Below are 15,525 nucleotides of genomic sequence, written 5' to 3' on the forward strand. Positions count from 1 at the left end.
TATATCTTTCAGCCTAACTGCTGTTACTCAAAAAAAAAAAAAAAAAGGAAAAAATGCCTGGGAAGAGATTCATTAGCTCAGTTTTGTCCAGGTACTCACAGGTGACATATGGCAGACATACAGTATTATGTGAACTATATGAAATCAGCACTATCTTCTTAAGAATAGCAATTTCATCATTCAATCTAATAATTATAGCTAATAGTAATAATAATGTAATTGAGTGCCTACTATGTGCCAAGCATTGTTCTAAGCACTTTACAGATGTTTACTCATTTACATTTGTAACAGCCTTAAAAGTTAAACGCTATAATCATCATTTTATAGTTTAGGAAAGTAAAGCATGAGGAATTTAACTAACTTGCCCATGATCATATAATAAGTGTAAGTACCAGGATTTTGATCCAAGTATTCCTCCAGGGTCTATTACAACATACAGTAATGGAGAGCATTATAGACAATTGGGGGAAAGATACTTGAAGTGGTAGGTCAGGAGTATATGCCACACACTCAGTCCCACTGTTGTTACTGCTTCAATATGTTGGCAAGGAAATGGAGGCCCAGAGAGGAGGATAAGAAACCCATATATGACCACACAGCCAGTAAACGACAGGACTGAGACTGGAACTCAACTTCGTCTTTGTCCATTACATCATGCTCCCTATTAAATCAATTGGTTTGGGGAAGAATGATAAAGTTCATATTATACTACAATAAATACCACTTCTTGTGTGTAGAGCATTCTTCTAGGTACTAATAACTATGGAATTACAAGACTTGGTTTTTGTTTTCTATTTGGAAGTAAAAATATTATATGCATTTTGAATGTATACACTGTTAAGCATTCTGTTTAGAGAAATACACTGGATATTACTTGCTTTTTTTTTCCTTATTTTATTTTATTTAAAAATTTTTATTATTATTATTATGTTTATTTTACAATATTGTATTGGTTTTTCTATACATCAACATGCATCCGCCACGGGTGTACACATGTTCCCCATCCTGAACCCCCCTCCCACCTCCGTCCCCATACCATCCCTCTGGGTCCTCCCAGTGCACCAGCCCCAAGCTTCCTGTATCCTGCATCGAACCTGGACTGGCGATTCGTTTCTTATATGATATTATACATGTTTTAATGCCATTCTCCCAAATCATCCCCACCCCCGTCAGAGTCCAAAAGACTGTTCTATACATCTGTGTCTCTTTTGCTGTCTCGCATACAAGGTTGTCGTTACCATCTTTCTAAATTCCATATACATGCGTTAGTATACTGTATTGGTGGAGAAGGCAATGGCACCCCACTCCAGTACTCCTGCCTGGAAAATCCCAAGGGCGGAGGAGCCTGGTAGGCTGGGGTCCATGGGGTCACTAAGAGTCAGACATGACTGAGTGACTTCACTTTCACTTTTCACTTTCATGCACTGGAGAAGGAAATGGCAACCCACTCCAGTGTTCTTGCCTGGAGAATCCCAGGGACAGAGGAGCCTAGTAGGCTGCAGTCCATGGGGTTGCACAGAGTTGGACACGACTGAAGAGACTTAGCAGCAGCAGCAGCATACCATATTGGTGTGTTTTTTTCTGGCTTACTTCACTCTGTATAATCAGCTCCAGTTTCATCCACCTCATTAGAACTGATTCAAATGTATTCTTTTTAATGGCTGAGTAATACTCCATTGTGTATATGTACCACAGCTTTCTTATCCATTCATCTGCTGATGGACATCTAGGTTGCTTCCATGTCCTGGCTATTATAAACAGTGCTGTGATGAACATTGGGGTACACGTGTCTCTTTCAATTCTGGTTTCCTCGGTGTGTATGCCCAGCAGTGGGATTGCTGAATCATATGGCAGTTCTATTTCCAGTTTTTTAAGGAATCTCCACACTGTTGTCCATAGTGGCTGTACTAGTTTGCATTCCCACCAACAGTGTAAGAGGGTTCCCTTTTCTCCACATCCTCTCCAGCATTTATTGTTTGTAGACTTTTGGATCGCAGCCATTCTGATTGGTGTGAAATGGTACCTCATTGTGGTTTTGATTTGCATTTCTCTGATAATGAGTGATGTTGAGCATCTTTTCATGTGTTTGTTAGCCATCTTTATGTCTTCTTTGGAGAAATATCTGTTTAGTTCTTTGGCCCATTTTTTGATTGGGTCATTTACTTTTCTGGAATTGAGCTGCAGGAGTTGCTTGTATATTTTTGAAATTAGTTGTTTGTCAGTTGCTTCACTTGCTATTATTTTCTCCCATTCTGAAGGCTGTCTTTTCACCTTGCTTATAGTTTCTTTTGTTGTGCAGAAGCTTTTAATTTTAGTTAGATCCCATTTGTTTATTTTTGCTTTTATTTCCAATATTCTGGGAGGTGGGTCATAAAGGATCCTGCTGTGATGTATGTCAGAGAGTGTTATTACTTGTTAAGTAGAAATCCCATCTGTATGTCTCCCTTGTATGTGCTCAGTTGCTTCAGTCACATCCCACTCTTCACGAACCTGTGGACTGTAGCCTTCCAGGCTTTTCTGTTCATGGGGATTCTCCAGGCAAGAATACTGGAATGGGTTGCCACGCCCTCTTCCAGGGGATATTCTCAACCCAGGGATCGAATCAGCGTTTCATGTGTCTCCTGTATGGCAGGCAGATTCTTTACCACTGAGACACCGAGGAAGCTCACGTGTTTCCCTCAGAAATGATTATATGTGTGTGGGAGTGTCTGTTTGTAAACTCCCCCTTCGGACTGTTCACATGAAAATAGGCTGTGAGATACTTTTACATTGTTGAGAACTGATGAGGGCTCTTAGATTTCTCAGAGTCCCATTCTCTGCTCCGAGTGTCCCTGTGGAACTGAGGGAGGCCAGGGGAGCTGGACCTTTCCTGTGGATTCACTATTGTATCCTGGACTAAGTAAAAGTGAAACTGTTCTTTTGCATCTAAGTAAAACGGGGAAAAGTGGTTTGTGTGTAAAGTTTAATGGTGCAACATCAAGAACAAGACCAAACCTTAAAATAAGGCTGGCACATAGCTGATACATGCCCTACCTTGATGCCTAACTTCTTAGGTTGTAAGTGCCTTGTGGGATGAGAATATGTTAATTATCTGTTTTTCTGCAGTTTTACTATGATGTGTATAGATACGGATATCTTTTCATTTATACTGTAGATGATTTCTTGGGATTCTTGGTTCTATGAATTGATGTTTCTCCTTAGTTCTAGGGATTAAGTACACCTTTTATTAATGCCTTTATTTCATTTTCTCTGACCTATCCTTCTGTTCACTATATTTTCTGTCTCTCGATGCTGCACTTTCATTTCTTTGTCTGTTTCCTTACTTTCTTGGTAATTTTTTATTGTCTATTTATTGTCATGAATTCTCTCTTTAGCTATGTCTAATCTTATGCAAAACCTATTCAATCAGTTAAGTTCAATTTTTGGAGGGGGTTGAAATTGGGGCCTGGTTTATCAGAGTTTCAAATTTGGGGTTCTGGGCTTTGACAGCTCGAATAGTCTGCAGAAATGCTGTTCTATTATGATGATCTCCCCCATGCTCAGCAATTAACAAACGACCTCAGGATAAAGAAACTTGGAGTGCCCGGCTGATCTTTCTGTTTCTCAGTTCCCTAGGTTTTTATCAGAAAATTGTTCACTCTCTTGTTAGTTTTTTGTTGTTTTGAATAAATTAAAGAACCATTGGTTTCCTCAGTGAGAGAGATGATACTAATTACTGAGTTATTCCTTATTTAAAATGAGGTCTCAACATTTGTCTTTGATGAGTTCATTTTTAAGTTGAGTAACTGAATGAATAAAATCAGTTAATGCTTATAACATTAACAATCTTAATTACCAATATTCTGCTAAGCAATATTGCTAAACAGAATTAGCAGTATTCTGCTTCTAACTGTGGCTTCTGAAGGGTTCAGCAATAATAACTTGATATGTCATTTTTACTTCATGGAAATTGCTGATTCTGCTCTGTGAGTTGTTGCATTGCCAAGTATGTATAGGTCTTTAAAGGTGGCTGTGGTGCTTCTTAAAAGACACTTGCTTCTTGGAAGAAAAGTTATGACCAACCTAGACAGCATATTAAAAAGCAGAGATGTTACTTTGCCAACAAAGGTCTGTCTAGTCAAAGCTATGGTTTTTCCAGTATTCATGTATGGATGTGAGAGTTGGACTGTGAAGAAAGCTGAGTGCCGAAGAATTGATGCTTTTGAACTGTGGTGTTGGAGAAGACTCTTGAGAGTTCCTTGGGCTGCAAGATGATCAAACCAGTCAATCCAAAAAGAAATGATGGGAAAGATTGAAAGCAGGAGGAGAAGGAGATGGATGACAGTTGAGATGGTTGGATGGCATCGTCGACTCAATGGACATGAGTGTGAGTAAACTCCGGGAGTTGGTGATGGACAGGGAGGCCTGGCATGCTGTAGTCCATGGGGTCACAAGGAGTCTGACACGATTGAGCAACTGAACTGAACTGAACTGATGGTTCTTCTTTCACATATCTTGTGAGAATTGTGATTAGATGGGCTATGCAGATAAATGGCAGTGTTCTTGCCTGGAGAATCCCAGGGATGGAGGGACCTGGTGGGCTGCCGTCTATGGGGTCGCACAGAATTGGATACCACTGAAGCGACTTAGCAGCATGCAGATAAAGGCTTTATTTCAGTGAGTTTCCATGGCCTCAAGTCCAGAGGACTGTGGTGAAAGGTGATCAGGACATTAACCATTAGAGTTTTTATTAGGTAGATAAAGAAAGGTTTATAAGGTTAGAATGCTATTTAACTTCCCTGTTCAAGTAGTGGCTCTCTCAATTGGTTTGTAATTGAATCTTTTGTTCTGGGAAATTTGAGAATCTTCAGAATAACCTTGATTGTGTGCGTGCTAAGTTGATTCAGTCATGTCTGACTCTGTGCAACCCTGAAGACTGCAGTCTTCCAGGGTCCTCTGTCCATGGGATTCTCCAGGAAAGAATATTGGAGTGGGTTGCCATGCCCTTCTCCAGCAGTATAAACTTATCACTATAATTACTTTTTCTTGGAACCAATGGTCTGCAGTGAGTTGTTCTTTTTTCCATGAGTAACAATGGAGAACATATAAATAACAGTTACTATGTGCCAGAATCTTTTCTAAAATCTTTACATTTATTAAACAGTTTTATCTTCATAGGAACATATAAGGAGATGAGATAAAGATAAGTGATAAAATTGCACAACCAGAGAGTTACAGAGAATAGGAGATCCCAGACAGTCTTGATATAGAGTCCAAGCTCTATCTGTTCTATTATAATAGCATAATCCTAACCTGACCTGCCTCTTGAGAAACCTATATGCAGGCCAGGTAGCAACAGTTAGAACTGGGCATGGAACAACAGACTGGTTCCAAATAGGAAAAGGAGTACGTCAAGGCTGTATATTGTCACCCTGGTTATGTGACTTATATGCAGAGTACATCATGAAAAATGCTGGACTGGAAGAAGCACAAGCTGGAATCAAGACTGCCGGGAGAAATATCAATCACCTCAGATATGCAGATGACACCACCCTTATGGCAGACAGTGAAGAGGAACTAAAAAGCCTCTTGATGAAAGTGAAAGAGGAGAGTGAAAAAATTGGCTTAAGGCTCAACATTAAGAAAACTAAGATCATGGCATCTGGTCCCATCACTTCAGTGGAAACAGTGTCAGACTTTATTTTTCTGGGCTCCAAAATCACTGCAGATGGTGACTGCAGCCATGAAATTAAAAGATGCTTACTCCATGGAAGGAAAGTTATGACCAACCTAGATACCATATTGAAAAGCAGAGACATTACTTTGCCAACAAAGGTCCATCTAGTCAAGGCTATGGTTTTTCCAGTGGTCATGTATGGATGTGAGAGTTTAACTGTGAAGAAAGCTGAGCACCAAAGAATTGATGCTTTTGAACTGTGGTGTTGGAGAAGACTCTTTAGAGTCCTTTGGACTGCAAGGAGATCCAACCAGTCCATCCTAAAGGAGATCAGTCCTGGGTGTTCACTGGAAGGACTGATGTTGAAGCTGAAACTCCAATACTTTGGCCACCTCATGTGAAGAGTTGACTCATTGGAAAATACCCTGATGTTGGGAGGGATTGGGGGCAGGAGGAGAAGGGGATGACAGAGGATGAGATGGCTGGATGGCATCACCGTCTCGACGGACATGAGTTTGTGTAAACTCCGGGAGTTGGTGATGGACAGGGAGGCCTGGCGTGCTGCGATTCATGGGATTGCAAAGAGTCGGACATGACTGAGCGACTGAACTGAACTGAATAACAAGAAACACCATTCAGACACTTAGAAACACAATCTCTTGCCTGGGAGAAATGAAGATTATGACTCTCTACTAGATCTCCAGTTTTGGGCTTCCCTGGTGACTCAGCGAAAAAGAAACGGCCTGCAATATAGGAGACTTGGGTTTTATCTCTGGGTCAGGAAGATCCCCTGGAGAAGGAAATGGCAACCCACTCCAGTATTCTTGCCTGGAGAATCCCTTGGACAGAGGAGCCTGGTGGCTACAGTCCGTGGTGCCCCAAGAGTCCGACATAACTTAGTGACTAAACCAGCACCACCAGGTCTTCGGTTTTAAAGGTGGAAGATAAAAATAAAGAAAGAAAGAATTTGAAAGAAAAATAAAGAGACCTGTGTTGGAAGTTAGTTGTCAGATAAGCAATGAAATGATTTTTCCAGGAGCATAAAGCAAGTGTCACAGCTGTGTTTTAAATTGGTATTTTCACTACAGTTGTTCATATGTCTATATAAGAACAATGTCAAATAAAACTATAGAATCACTCATTTTTACAAGGTGACTACTGGTGTATAAGCACTTCTGCTGGATCTATGATTTACACATCTTTCAATCACAGATAAATACAGAGCAGCTCGATGTAGCCAAGAATTGTCTCTTCACGTGGCTCTCTGCCAAAACACACTCAGCTCCCTACTCTGTCTGCTCTCCACATTGCTGCCCGCCCATAGAGAATATGAGGGCTTTGTGGCCTTTTGGTTCTTCTAGTGGAAAATTTTACGGACTAAGCAGAGAGAAAGTTAGCACAAAGGGGACAATTTGCAAATGGACACCATTCCGTGTCTAAGGCCCTCAGATATACAAAGCAGCAGACCCCTGTGGTGTGAAACTGCTAGCTTCATACCATAAATGGAAATTGTTTTTAGAACCTAAAGGGGTTGTGATGACTGAGCACCAATACTGTTTGTCTTTATCCTTCATATAAAAATGGTAAAAGGAAATGATTCCAAACCAGCCAAGGAATGATTTTGAAAAGCTCGATGCCACTTCAAAGGGCACCACATAAAGTGAACAGCGTCATCTCATTGCTGAGAATGAAAAATCCATTGAAACTTAGTAAGAATATGTGTGTCTCTGTGTCTATATCTTTGACATAATTAAGGACTGCTGCTAAGTCGCTTCAGTCGTGTCCGACTCTGTGCAACCCCATAGAAGGCAGCCCACCAGGCTCCGCCATCCCTGGGATTCTCCAGGCAAAAACACTGGAGTGGGTTGCCATTTCCTTCTCCAATTAAGGACTAGTCCATGTATAACATGATGAGAGACAAAATTTTTCTCATAGTTAGTGTGAATGATTATGGTCATATCTGTTTAAAAGATAACCTAAAATGTTCAATACTTTTTTTCTTTCTTTTTTTAACCTGGGTTTAGGGAAGTTTTATATTGTCCTAATCTGAATTTGTTCTGATTGAAATATGAAGAATCCAAAATTACCCTGGTGTAATAGATTCAGTGACTGTTTATAAACATGACACATTACTTTTCTTTTTTTAGGTAGAAGAGGCCTTCAAGTGTTCCTAAAGGAGCTAAAAAAACACACAGAGTCTCTGATGTGTATATATTTTTGGCCAGGTCACACCACTTGTGGAATCTTAGTTCCCTTACCAAAGATTAAACCTGGGCCACAGCAGTGACAGTGTAGAATCCTAACTACTGGACGTCCAGGGAATTCCCAACTATGATATTTTATTATTATCCTTACTTAAGAATATCCTTACTTTCAAACTGATAGATTTTTTTTCCCCTAAAACTGTTACTTAAATGGGGGTTAGATTCAATCAGGTTAATGAAATTCAACATCTATAAAACTTCTCCTATTAATAGCTTCAGGAGATGACTTTTGAATGTAATTTTTGTAATTTATTACAATGGGTAGGATAAATATGGTGTTAGCTTCATTTTAGGTGACATTTAGATAACTTGAATATATATTGGGACTTTACTTTTTTTTTTGATATATTGTTAAAAGTATAAGTAAATTTGATATGTTCTTGTGTCAGCTGAGTTAGACTAGATTATGCTGTGGTAACAAGAAATCCTGAGACCTATTGGCTTTTAGCCACAGAGATTTATATCTCAGGTACGTGATCAGGACTTGACTGAAGACCCTGGTTCATGCATCCTCACGCTGGGACCCAGGCTGATGGGGCAGATCCTGTTTTGAAGGTGGTTGTTTGCTAGTGCAGGAGGGAAAATTCTGCACTAATTCTTCAAGCTTCCACCTGAAGGTGACACACATCACTCCCACAGCAGGTCACGTGGGGAGAGAGCAAGCTCAATCCTACCATGCGCTCTGAAGGAGAACCAGAAATATTTAGTGAATTGCACTAATGATCACCATAATCTCAGTCCCTTGAAATAGTAAAAACTGATAAAGCAAATCCAGTATGTAAATCAGCACATTAGGGAAAGCTATACAGGGGGACAAACAGTTTCATCCAAAGTTTTTTCAGCTCCCTTCTTCAGCAAACCTCCTTACAAGGTACTACTACACTCACTGTCTTCAACTGATTCATTTGTATTCTCTCAGCAACCCACTGGATCTTATTATTTTCCTAGTCACAGAAAAGCAGAGTCACCTTTCCGTTTGAATCATTCCCTACGTACTCACTTTGTACTTAAAGACATCAGCTTTATTTTCATTCAGCGTAAACTTCTAATACCCACAGGATAACTCTCAATGACCTCAATCATTCTGTTCAGTCGATTTGGGGAAATGTATGCATGGTATTGATACTTTGGATACTAAAGATGGAAATTTTCTCTAAAAGGGGCCGATATTATCCAGACAGCTTGATAATAGGTGATATAGATACAGAGTAACTTTCAAAGTATTAAAAAATTTGGGTGTTAAGAATTGAACTAAGCTTTTGTTCTAAAGTCACTAAAATGCAGTAGCTTGAAAAGTCTTTGTAACAATTTTTGTGAAGAAAATCATCCCAGGCATATTTAAAAAAGTAGTATGTAAAATACCTCTTACTTTACTTGATACAACTGCCTTCATTCTCCCCCAATACCCCTCCTTTTCCTTTTCTTCCTTCTTTCTCTGTACCTTCCTTGTTTTCTTCCTTTCATTCTAAACTTCTGACACTGGAATTTCAGGAGATAAACTTTCTTGGAATTAAAAAAAAAAAAAAGCTCGTACAATATTTTAAAATACTCCTTTGTTTCTTTGATAATTTTTACTTTTTCCTTTAAATGCTTCTGTTCTAGTCCTTCTTATTCTCTGTTGATCTTTGATTTTGAGAATTCATTAATGATCTCTTACATTTTTAGCCGTTTTGCACTTGCCAGATAAATGTTTCTTTGATTTTAAAAAATGGTGCATTTTAAAACTTTTTAAAATGATATTTAGAAACTCCAGAATATATTTTAATACTTATTTTACTTAAAAAGTTCTGGCTAAATAGAAAGAAATATATATATAAAGAAACAAGACACTCTTTCAAATGTAGCAAAGATTATTTTTTTACAGCAAGGAAAGTGCTCTCATTTCTCTGGCATGTAAGATACTAGCCTATCGTATCTGAGGATTACTGTGTCCACTGGAGTATGTTGTTGAGAATCTTCAGTACTCCCATCTTTCTAGCTTATTTTTGTGTTTAGACTCATTTAGACATCATTAAAGAACAAACATGTTTCCTCTTTTAGGACAAAGGCAATCAAGCTGATCTGAAGCTTGATTTTACATGACCATCAAGTAGATCTCATGGTCATCAAGTGTAATAAAGCTCATAGCTCTCAGTACATGGGTCTTTGTGATTCTTTGATTAGATCGATCCAAAGGTAAACATATTTTGTTGAAATATACAATGTAGAACTGAATTAAATAGATGTAAATCTCATTGAGTCATAACCTCCTGATTTAGCAAACTCCATGGAAAACTGGCTCCTCACAGAAGATCACCTGAGAGTTCAGTGCTAAGTCAATTCAGTCATGTCTGACTCTATGTGATCCTACGGACTGTATAGTCTACCAGGCTTCTCTGTCCATTGGATTCTCTAGGCAAGAATACTGGAGTGGCTTGCCATTTCCTTCTCCAGTGGATCTTCCCAACCCAAGGATCAAACCTGCATCTCTTACATTTACTGCATTGGCAGGCAGGTGCTTTAAATTTAGTGCCACCTGGGAAGTATTAAATCTTTGCAATTTTTATCCTTGATATGTGTGTCCAGTTTATAAAAACAAGGTCAATGTGTGGATTAATTCATTTATCTGTTCTACAAATATTAAGCCACTATATTAGTTTTGTATTGCTGTTGCAGTAGTAGATATAATGGTCATCTGAATACACAGAAGAACTATACAAAAAAATATTCATGACCCAGATAACCACAATGGTGTGATCACTCACCTAGAGCCAGACATCCTGGAATGTGAAGTCAGGTGGGCCTTAGGAAGCATCACTACAAACAAAGCTAGTGGAGGTAATGGAATTCCAGTTGAGCTATTTCAAATCCTAAAAGATGATGCTGTGAAAGTGCTGCATTAAACATGCCAACAAATTTGGAAAACTCAGCAGTGGTCACAAGACTGGAAAAGGTCAGTTTTCATTCCAATCCCAAAGAAAGGCAATGCCAAAGAATGTTCAAACTACGACACAATTGCCCTCATCTCACCTGCTAGTAAAGTAATGCTCAAAATTCTCCAAGCCAGGCTTTAGCAGTATGTGAACTGTGAACTTCCAGATGTTCAAGCTGGTTTTAGAAAAGGCAGAGGAACTAGAGGTCAAATTGCCAACATCTGTTGGATCAGCAAAAAAGCAAGAGAGTTCCAGAAAAACATCTACTTCTGCTCAATTGACTATGCCAAAACCTTTGACTGTGCAGATCACAACAAACTCTGGAAAATTCTTAAAGAGATAGGAATACCAGACCACCTGACCTGCCTCCTGAGAAATCTGTATACATGTCAAGAAGCAACAGTTAGAACTGGACATGGAACAATAGACTGGTTCCAAAAGAGTACGTCAAGGCTGTGTATTGTCACCCTGCTTATTTAACTTACATGCAGAGTATATGCATAATGCCGGGCTGAATGAAGCACAAGCTGGAATTAAGATTGCCTGGAAAAATATCAATGATCTCAGATATGCAGAAGACACCACCCTTATGGCAGAAAGTGAAGAGGAACTAAAAAGCCTCTTGATGAAAGTGAAAGAGGAGAGAGAAAAAGTTGGCTTAAGACGTTAACATTCAGAAAACTAAGATCATGGCATTCGGTCCCATCACTTCATGGCAAATAGATGGGGAAACAATGGAAACAGTGAGAGACTTTATTTTTTGGGGGGCTTCAAAATCACTGCAGATGGTGAGTGCAACCATAAAATTAAAAGACATTTTATCTTTGAAAGAAAAGCTATGACCAACCTAGATAGCATATTCAAAAGCAGAGACATTACTTTACCAACAAAGATCCATCTAGTCAAAGCTATGGTTTTTCCAGTAGTCATGTATGAATGTGAGAGTTGGACTATAAAGAAAGCTGAGCACCAGAGAATTGATGCTTTTGAACTGTGGTGTTGGAGAAGACTCTTGAGGATCCCTTTGACTGCAAGAAGCTCCAACCAGCCCATCTTAATGGAAATCAATCCTGAGTATTCATTGGAAGGACTGATGCTGAAGCTGAAACTCCAATACTTTGCCCACCTGATGTGAAGAACTGACTCACTAGAAAAGACCCTGATGCTGGGAAAGATTGAAAACAGGAGGAGAAGGGGATGACAGAGGATGAGATGGTTGGATGGCATCACCGACTTGCTGGACATGAGTTTGAGCAAGCTCCGGGAGGTGGCAATGGCCAGGGAAGCCTGGTGTGCTGCAGTCCATGGGGTTGCAAAGAATTGGATATGACTGGGTGACTTAACTTCATGAACTGCTGCTGCAAGAAGTTGCCAGAAATGTAGAGGCTTAAAACAACACAAATATGTGATCTTGCAGCTCAATAACACTGAAGTCTGACACTGGTCATTCTGAGCTAAAAGCAAGGGGTCAGCAAGAATATGTTCCTTTCTGCAGACTCCAGCTTTTTCCAGATATTCCAGGCTATTCTATTCCTTGGCTTTTGACCCTTTCCTTCCTTCAGAATCAAAGAGGCATCTCCTTTAAACCCTTTTTTTGTTTTGTTTTGTTTTCACATCTGTTTCCCTGGCCACCTCCTGGAAATTTTCTTCACTCTCAAGATTCATGTGATTACATTGGATCCACCTGGATAATCCAGAATGCTCTCCTCATCTCAGTGTCCATACACCTAGTCACATCTGGAAAGTCTGTTTCATCATGTAAGTTACCACAGTACAAAATGATCCATCAGTGAGGTTTGCAGGGCAGTCATTTAGGTAACATACCATCAATGGACAGGGTCACATTGAACAGTATGAGTAAAAGATATGGTTGAGAGACAGGCACACCTGGGTTCAAAATCTAGACTTATTACTTAACTGAGAACAATTTGGAATCTTACCCAATCTTATCAGGCCCCAATTTCTGCAACTGTGAAATGGGGGATAATAATTAGGAATTAAATGACATTGCATATGCAAAACTCACAATACTTAGGAAGAGAGTGAGTGCTCAAGAAATATCATTTCTCTTCTCTAAAGATAGTACATCTTTAAATACATTTGGAAACATAACTACAAGGTCAAACAACAGAGCTGTTTTTAGTTGGTGTCAATTTAGAAACATAAAGAAAATCTCTCTAACTCTAATTTATCTTCTATCACGTTTCCTGAAACTTTGTAACTAGAAACATATTATTTTGGTTTATGTGGGTTGCTTTCCAAGTGTGCTCGTTAAATATATAGCCGTTATCAAAAAAGATGGAGCATGAGCTGTTATAAGTAATTGCCACTGTGATATGAATTTGTTTGTCAAAGGAGTCTGTTTGAGAAAAAAGTTGGGGTCATTTTTCAAAATTTGCTTTGAGTGAAATAACAAAGTGAAAATAGTGTTAAGTGATAGTACATCTTCCAAGGAGAACAGATCCAGTTCAGGTGCCAAAGTTGGCTGCACTTGAGCCCCCCTTTTTTGTGCAGAGGGTACATAATTGAGGAAAAAAGTACAAATGAGAACACCAGAGGAATTTGAGTTCATGTCCCCCCATGGCTCTGTGTATCTAGGGATGGCCTTTTAGGCATCATCTATTCGGGGATATCAAAGAATGCTGAAAAATAATTTTAAATTTTTAAACTTAAAATTATTTAAATAATTAAAATTGTAACATAAGTTACAATTTTGGGCACAAACTCATATTTCCATTCAAGAATATTACTTCTACTATAAGTGAATATTGAGTTTGAATGTGTCATCCACATAGGGTTTAGAGCCAGACAGATTTCTGAAGGTTTACTTCTTGGTGGAGAAGGAAACCCTGCTAGATGGAGGCAATGACTTCTCTCTTTGTGAGGATGGAAGCTGAGTGAGCAGAGGAGCAGAAGCAAGCTGCCTGGGTTCCAGGGAGAGAGTTCACTAGGAACCAGGCAATGCCTCAAGAGTTCATTATGGAAGACTAAGATGAGGATGTGGGTCCTGGAGATTGCTTTAAGACCTGGAGCTCAGGCAGGTTGCTTGTATCGTAACAAAGGACAAAGTTAAATCAGACATTGGAGTTTCATTCAATTAAGGAAGAGAAGGCTGAGTTAAATGTCTAAGATTGGGGTCATGTTTGATAGTAGTTCTTATATTATCAGAAGATAAACCTCTCACAAGGGAAGATGGTGAGCAAGTGTAACACAAAAGACTACAGGTTACGTTAAGATTGTGGGCAAATGAAGGAGGTTACGCTAACTAGTCACAGTAGCAGGTTTTGGAAATTTACCACTGGGGGTTGGGATACAGACTGTGACATATGTTGAGGAATAAGTGCTAAGGGCCAGTGGAGAGGAATTTTCTTGGGGAAGAGGCTGTATGAAGGGGAGCTAAGTGTGAGGGCTCTAGGTCAATGGCCCAAGACCTCAGAGCTCTCAGTTCCTTGGCTGCAATACGGACATAAAATAATATCCACCTTAAAGTTTTGTGATGAATTTAAAAGGAGATAATGCCTGCAGAGCACTTAGTGCAGTGACTGACACAGGGTAAGCACTCAATTCATTTTAAGTTTTTATCGTTTATCTTGGTGTTGAAGCCACAGAGCTATTTCTCTACTTCCTCTAGGGGCTGAGACCTGGGATTTCTGACTGTTGGTAGTTAGACCTTCCATCATAAGGGGGGAATATGGAAAAGAGTTTACAATCCTTTCCTTCCCATTGACTTTCTCCTATTGGGGATTAAAATTTAAGATGGAATATTATCAGTTCATGGGCTTCCCTGATGACTCAGTGGAAAAGTATCTGCCTGCCAATGCAGGAGATGCAGGTTGCATCCCTAGATTGGGACAATCCCCTGGAGGAGGAAACCAACTCCAGTATTCTTGCCTGGAGTATCCCATGGACAGAGGAGCCTGGCAGGATATAGTTCATGGGGTCACAAAGAGTTGGACATGATTGAGTGACTAAACAACAAACAACAAATTATCAGTTTACCTGGATAGTATTTTCTTCCAAATATTATCAGTGAGAGGCATCTTCTTTCTTGCTTCTTTAGAACATTAACATCGTAACTCAAATAACTCCTCCCATCAAGTACTTATGGGGCACATACATATCAGGTGGGCTTCCCAGGTGGCACTCATAGTAAAGAACCTGCCTGCCAATGCAGGAGATATAAGAGATGTGAGTTCCATCCCTGCATCGAGAAGATCCCCTGGAGAAGGGATGGCAACCCACTCCAGTATTCTTGCCTGGAGAATCCCACGGAAGAGGAGTCCTGGTAGGCTACAGCTCATACGGTCACAAAGAGTCGGACCTGCTGAAGCGACTTAGCATGCATGTGGGTACAAATCAGGCACTGGTGACAGCAGAAACGGTAAACAAAAGTTGACATAATAGAGTTTGCAGTTTAGAGATAATTAATATAAGAAATAAAAGCCCTTAAAGATTGTCAATAGCTACTCCCAATATTTTAATGAATATTATCAAGATAGCTAGGTTATTTTCTTTCTAAGATTATCATGGAATGCATTTTAATATCAAATTTCCATATAGTAGAATACTGTTTCTATCAAGAATAATAAATTCTATATCACTTTCATTCACACATTTGTCACTGTACATAATCACTACTGAAATCATAGGTTTGAGACGAAAAATAAAAAATATGAATGGCAAATCATACAGA

This window comes from Bos javanicus, chromosome 12 (assembly GCF_032452875.1).
Source record: "Bos javanicus breed banteng chromosome 12, ARS-OSU_banteng_1.0, whole genome shotgun sequence".
Taxonomy (NCBI): Eukaryota; Metazoa; Chordata; class Mammalia; order Artiodactyla; family Bovidae; genus Bos; species Bos javanicus.